We start from the raw sequence: 7,210 nt of genomic DNA on the forward strand, positions 1-7,210 counted from the left end.
AGTGTCGTCGGAAAATTTAACCAGGTAGCTGTTCTCCTGGGTACTTCTACAATCATTTGTGTACATAATAAAAAAAAGGGGTGAAAGGACACACCCTTGAGGTAGTCCTGTAGAGAGCAGTAAGGGATCTGATAGATTGCCATTTACTGCTACCCTCTGTTCTCTGGCGGTTAAAAAATCTAAAATCCATGAAACAAGTTGATGAGGCAGGTTGAAATCACTTAACAGCTTGTTAATTAAAATATATGGTTGTACTGAATTAAAAGCTGATGAAAAATCTGCAAACAGAAGCCTTGCATGTGATTTTGGTTTATCTAAGTGCTTGTATATGCTGTTCAAGATAAACAGCTTTGCGTCTTCCACTCCCCTCCCTGTTTGATAAGCGAATTGCAGGGGATCTAATCTCTCCTCTATAGATGTTTGCACTAAATGTTTAATAATTTTTTCAAATACCTTCATAATTAACGAAGTTAAGGCAACAGGCCTAAAATCGTTTAGTGTCCCTGGTTTGCTAATCTTTTTAGGAACTGGAATCACTATGGATGATTTCCAAAGAGTGGGAACCACACTACACTTCAGTGACATCTGAAAGATGTGCTGGAATACGCTGCTCAGTTGATCAGCACAATAGCGCAGTGTCCGCCCGCAAAGCAAATCAGGGCCAGGTGCCTTCCTTATATTTACTCTCTTCAGATGGTCCCTAACGCATTCTTGACTGATAGTGATCTCATTTTGAGACAATATTGTTTCTCCTATACAAGTAACGTTTCTAGAAGGGTCATTTTTTTCGAAACGAGAATAAAAAGTATTAAAAGCGTTCGGGAGATTAGCATCACTTGTCCCCATAATTGTTATAGGTTTCCTACTGTCTCCATTTCCCTGGGTGACTGAGGACATTTCTTTAATTCCCCTCCAAGCTGCCCGAAGGTCTCCACTACTATACTTGTGCTCTATCTTATCCTTATACGCCCTTTTTGCTTTCCTTATCCCATTCCTTACTTCTCTATTAATTTCTTTCTTTTCCTGGCTACTCCCTGTATAAAAAATACGTTTCTTTTTATTTAGAATGCTCTTTAATTCTTTAGTAACCCATGGTTTATTGTTAGGGAATATTGTTATATTTTTACATGGGATATTACTGTCTACACAGAAAGATATATAAGATGTCACAGTTTGTGTTAGTTCATTTAGATCATTGCAGGAGCTGTAAAACACGTCCCAGTCTGTACATTCAAAACATGCCTGTAAGCTGGCAATGCTATTTTCTGTCCAGCATTTCACTGTTTTTACAGTCTTCTCCTGTCGCTTGCAGATGGGACTATAAGTAGGTATCAGGAGGACACTATTATGGTACGATGCGCCAAAAGCAGGCTTGGGCATAGATTTAAAAGTGCCAGGTACTGAGCCTAGGCACAGGTCAAGAGTAGTGTTGTTCTTAGTTGTTGCGCAGGTGATATACTGCTCGTAAGTTTTTAGTGTCTTGTGAATCTGACAATGGTTAAAATCTCCCATAATAAATTTAGGAGCATCGGGTGATATCGCATCGAGTCTGTTAGTCACTTCTGAGATTAAGTGAGCGGCTGTGGAGGCGTTTGCGCGCGGGTGTAAATACACCAGGGAGAAGAAAAGCTGGGGAAACTCCCTTGGAAGATAAAAGGGGCGAAGAGAGATAGAGAGTAGCTCGAGATCCGGAGTACAAATTTCCTCTCGAACAGTAACGGTGTTACAGTACCTCTCATTGATGTAGAAGCAGACTCCTCCCCCGGTGGATTTGTTTGTTATTACAGGTGACCGATCCATGCGCACCGGGCACCCGAAGCCGCTAATGCGCAGATCCTCATCCCTGTCAGCCTCTCCCAACCACGTCTCCGTGAAAGCCAGCATGCATGTGTCTCTGAAGTCGCGCTTAAACTTAGCATAAGCCTCCAGTTCATCGACTTTGTTACGGATGGATTGTATATTGGAGAGAAGGATGGAGGGGAGCGGAGGGAGCCGGCGTCTATCGGCCAACCCGCATCTCCTTAGTCGGCGTTGGACACCCCCTCTCCTACCTCTCTTCCTTCGATGATTTTTGGGAGCTTTGTCAATATCCTCTGTTCCCACACTGTCCTCGCTGCAAGCCAGATATGGGCTGTTGTCCCTAGTAGCGGGTGCAAATGGACGGAGTTCGAGCAATAGCTCACGGGAGTAGATAATCCTGTGACCAGCCCCGCCGTCGTCATCGCTTCCCCAGGTAAAACGATTAAGAAGTGTAATCAAAACGATCACGTAGATGCAATTCATGGCTCCGGGTTGACAAAAATGTTTTAGAGTTTAAAAAGTGCACATCAACATAAAAAAAACAACAACAATCAGGCGTTCGGCATTCACGCTGCTCATGGGTCGCACATCAGGTGGAGCGCCCCGGAAGTCGGCCCGCCCGTTCAGATCATTATCATGTCAAGAACATACATTTAAGTTATCAACTCCAAATAAAATAAAAATAAAAATTTGTAGCATTCAGATTTGATTAAAAAAATGACATCAATATTGCATGTAGGCTACATTATTTATTGAAAAGGTTGCAGTGCAGGAGTGCAAAACTCCTTCAATCTTAATTTAAAGGGTAACTAAACCCTAAACCAACTTTTTTTAGTTAATGATCTGTAAGAATGGGGCTTTATTTGTGCTGTTCATTGATTCAAGTAACTTTTTTGACATTTGGGTATAAAGTGTTTTAATTCTACAATATATGGTGTAAAAACGTCTGAGTGCTGCCCTCTTCAGGTTTAACGGTGGCTACTGCAGTTGAATTTTCCTATTGGATGTTTGTGGTACTGCGAGACGTAAGCAGATTCAAGCTCACCACGCCCTCCCTTGGTACGAGTTAGCGTAGATTTATCTGTATTTAGTACAGTGGGCAGGAGGGTGCGTAGGTGTAGTGTTGCTGGTTGCAACAGCACTGCTGGACAGCATAGCTTGGAAATTAGGCGCCAGTGGTTGCATGCACTTGGCATGGAAGACCGTGAGTTCCCGCCTAGAGCTCAAGTGTGCAACCTGCATTTTACGTGGGATTGCTTCTCCAACGCAATAGAGGTGGAAATGGGCTTCTCCACACAGCTCGCGCTGAAAAGCGACGCAGTGCCAGACGCTGCTCCTCCTGCATGGACTCCACCAGCGCAGCGGCGTCTTGATGTGAGTGATCATATATATAATCACAATTTATGGTTAGGCTAAAGTTAATCCTCTGGGGTCGACAAACGCGCCGGCGCATTTTGCTGGTTTTTTCCACATAGCGGTGAAATATGAATATGCCTACAGAGAGCGCGCGCTATTGACATCAACTCGATATAACTCATCAGATGCATGTACTTTACGTCGTCTTGCGACGCTGTGAGTCACTCTCCATTTTAGAGTCTGACAGCAGCTGTCAATCACTCCATCACTGCGGGTCTCAGGTGCACGCCCCCCCGCTCAGCCCCACCCTCGGTTCCTCCCCTCTATCTCCGCTGGGCTCTGCCCACTTTTCCAGCATTTCTCAAATATTGCCAGTGGGTGGAGTCAGGCTCTGACCAGGGGGTTGAGTTAACCTTTAATGCCGTTGCGGAGACTCTCTGTTTGTTTCGGTGAAATCACAAAAACAAAATACACACAAACGCGCCCCTGCTTAATATATAACCGCTGATTAACATATTCGGTTTTGATGAAGAAAAAAAAGAAAAGAAAGAAAAACTAGCCTATACCAGAGCGGATTAAATCCCAGAACCTCTGACACGCTTGGCAAAAGTTCTACCACTAAACCATTGAAGTACACAATCAAACTATGCGGATCTATGGATTTATTCACGTCAAAATTTTAGAAAACAACTTCTCAAATCAAAAGTAAAAAAAAAAAAGAGAAAATAAAAGAAGGGCACACACAAAATAAACTGGCATTCATCTCTCTACAAAAGAAATGTTACTATAAATATAACTTAAAGATATTCAAGAAAGCCCTTGTTAGTCCAGTAACTGTCCTAACAACACACACTTTTACAGCAGCAATATTTCCACAACACTGTTCAGGGTGACATTCACACCCAGCAAGACAGAACTTCCCTCTGATGCGGTGTGGAGAAACTTGAACCTTTTATATCTTACATGAGCGAACCACAGCTGAGTCATGCGGGACTGAAACTGATTCTGCATCAGCGACTATAGCAGGAGCCAGTGTTGACGGGTTATATGTGGTTTATTTCTCTCAGATCTGCCGGATATGCTTCCTCTCTTCTGCTCATCACATGGTAATTAAAACACTTTATATTTAACTGTTTTTTAAAGAGATTTTTAATAATTGTTTAAATCCAGACATTAATGTCTCTATTATAGTGAAACTGAAATATAAACCTGTATTGCTCAACAATCATTAACTGATGTCAAACTTCACTCTGAACTGAACTACTGTATTCTCTTGAACAGAAATTACCAAAGTCAGAATATATGAGAAATTACAGCATGGAGAACATGTGTTGAGCTTCACAAACTACAGGATAATTACACATGTGGACAAGAGACAAAGAGAAGAATGGGGAATAAAAATGACAAAACGTTACAATCTAATGAACAAAAACAGAAAAAGACGCCGAGTCTAGTCAGACGAAACAGCATTAATAGCGAAAAACCAAACTGTGAGTATTTATGATGTTTAATATCAAACTGTCATATTTCATCATATTCAGTGTTTCATCTTCTCTGGTGTCTGAATGTGTAAGATCAATTATAAACTATAACTTTTCATTCACTATACAGTATGAAAAGCAACAACTTTGTGGCCATAAGTTTATATGTTGTTTCCCCTTTAAAACATATGAAATTTGTTTCATTTGTCATAATTTCGCCATTTGAACTGAACTTTTTTTGAACTTCAGTAATGTAATAATTAGTTTACTGTCTGGACAAGAAACATTAACAAATCCGTTTTCATCATATTAGGCACAAGAAGATTAATAGTGAATATGTACATATTGAGAATTAATATAACACAATGTGTAGCCTTCGGTAAATTAAAATAGCTCAGCTTCAGGAGGGGAAGAGACAGGGCAAGATGAGGAGACTGAGAGAAAAAGAAAGGGTGATGGATAAGAGGAGAGAGCTGGTATTTACAAATAATCTACTGTCCGCTAACATGGTTTTAAAACTTTTTCTTATCCTTTTTTGGCCTTCAAACGTCTTGAAATGCACAAATGTTGATCAGAGAAATCAACATTTTCTCGGGGGAACCCCCGAACCCCCCTAACTACCTCACGTTTAGGACCTCAGTGATTATAAAGCCCTGTCTATGGCCCTGTATTAGAGATAAGATCAATAATGAATGTGTAGCCTACATATTGTGAATGAATTTAATAAACTTAGTTACCTAACGTTTCTGGTAGCATTCAGTAAATTAATGTGTTTGAGAAAATTATTCAAAAATCAATGAATAGAGTCAGTTGACCCTATGTTTACTTCTTCACTAACAGACAAAAATGAAAAGCCTATATCAGTCAAAGCTCAGCTTTAGGAGGGAAGAGACAGAGCAAGAGAATAACAAAGAGAAAAAGAGAGTGATGGAGAGAAAGAATCTACTTCCCACTGACATGGTTTTTAAATCTTTGTTTGAAAGCTATTGTTATCCAATTTTTTGGGGCCTTCAAAAACATCTTAAAATGCACATATGTAGATAAGAAAAATCTACATTCTCTTAGGGAAACCCCGAACTCCCCGACTACCTCACATTCTTATAAAACTCTCCCATATGCTAATATGCAGGTTAAAATTAGACCCTAAACTAAAATGTTATTTTTTTTATTTATTTTTATCATAGCCTACCCTCATTGGGGACTGAGGCCCACAAAAATAAAAATCACCCCTGCGTATTCTTATTCATTTTGTTAAAAATACTCACATTTTGAGATTCTGCAACTTGTATGTAAATGTATATCCACAACTGTGAGGATCTTTCCATCGCCGTGACACTGATTTATTTATTAATTGCCGCTGTTTGAGTATGAATTGCTATAATCTGATGTTTGTGTTCTTCATTCACAGTTTCTCATGTTTCACCGATTCATTGTGATGTTTTAGTCACAGAAAAGGTGAGACACACACAAATACAGAGAAATCTGCAGAAATCTGATGTTATTAATCTTTGTGTTATATTTCTGTATTTCTCCTTTCAGAAAGCAGCAGTGTGATACATCTAACCTGATAAATATTATCCATCATGTTCCTTTCTCAACAAATAATAAGTTCATGGTTCAGACACTGTTACTGTATATAAGATGAATGTGTATGAATGGATTTTATATTTATATAGTACATGTTTGTATTTCATGAATATAGGACATGCTTTCCTGAACACATCTGACCTGAAGCTGAGTTTTACAGTAATCTTGATTGTAACCTGACAGAAACTGCTGGTTGTGTGTGTTAATATGCTTTCCTGTGGTTCAAACAGTAGAGTGTTAGCGCTTGCAATGCCAAGGTCATGGGTTCAATTCCCAGGGAAAGCAAGGACTCATAAGAATGTCAATGTGTAGCTTGAAATGCAATGTAAGTCGCTTTGGATAAAAGTGTCTGCCAAATGCGTAAATGTAAATATATTTGATCAAAATCAGCAAGCGAGGTAAATGTGTATCCACTGAATAATGCAGCAGTTAACAACACAACAGCAATGTTGAAAACATTTTGTATAGTATACTTGTATATATATATATATATATAGTACCAGTCAAAAGTTTGGAAACATTACTATTTTTAATGTTTTTGAAATAAGTCTCTTATGCTCATCAAGCCTGCAGTTAAAAAACAAAACAAAAAGTTTTCATATTTGTTGTGCTCCAGTTTGGGATTTGAGAGTTCTGCATTTCTACATTTTACGTGCGAGCTTTGTCACGGTGCTCACACTGTTGTAATTCACTTGCGCTGTGTTTATGCGCTTGCATATGTTTTGTCCACCATTTGACGATGACGAGGCTTGTGACATTAAAGGAACACACCGACTTTTTGGGACTTTAGCTTATTCACCGTATCCCCCAGAGTTAGATAAGTCCATACATACGTCATAAGTCCTTCTCATCTCTGTGCGTGCCGTAACTCTGTCTGACGCACCCACCGCTAGCCTAGCTTAGCACAAAGACTGGAGGTAAACGGCTCCAGATAGCATACTGCTCCCAATAAGTGACAAAATAACGCCAACATTTTCCTATTTACA

The 7,210-nt window shown here is 39.7% G+C and overlaps 1 long non-coding RNA gene across 1 annotated transcript; it reads left to right on the top strand.

Annotated features, from left to right (window-relative positions):
• Window positions 1-4,115: 4,115 nt before the first annotated feature.
• On the top strand, window positions 4,116-6,999 carry LOC311096837. Its single transcript, XR_014609137.1, has 4 exons — window positions 4,116-4,262; window positions 4,438-4,646; window positions 6,046-6,092; window positions 6,177-6,999. It is a non-coding gene; the product is annotated as an uncharacterized lncRNA (long non-coding RNA).
• The last annotated feature ends 211 nt before the right edge of the window (window positions 7,000-7,210 follow it).

This window comes from Abramis brama (assembly GCF_963993115.1).
Source record: "Abramis brama genome assembly, chromosome: 15".
NCBI lineage: Eukaryota > Metazoa > Chordata > Actinopteri > Cypriniformes > Leuciscidae > Abramis > Abramis brama.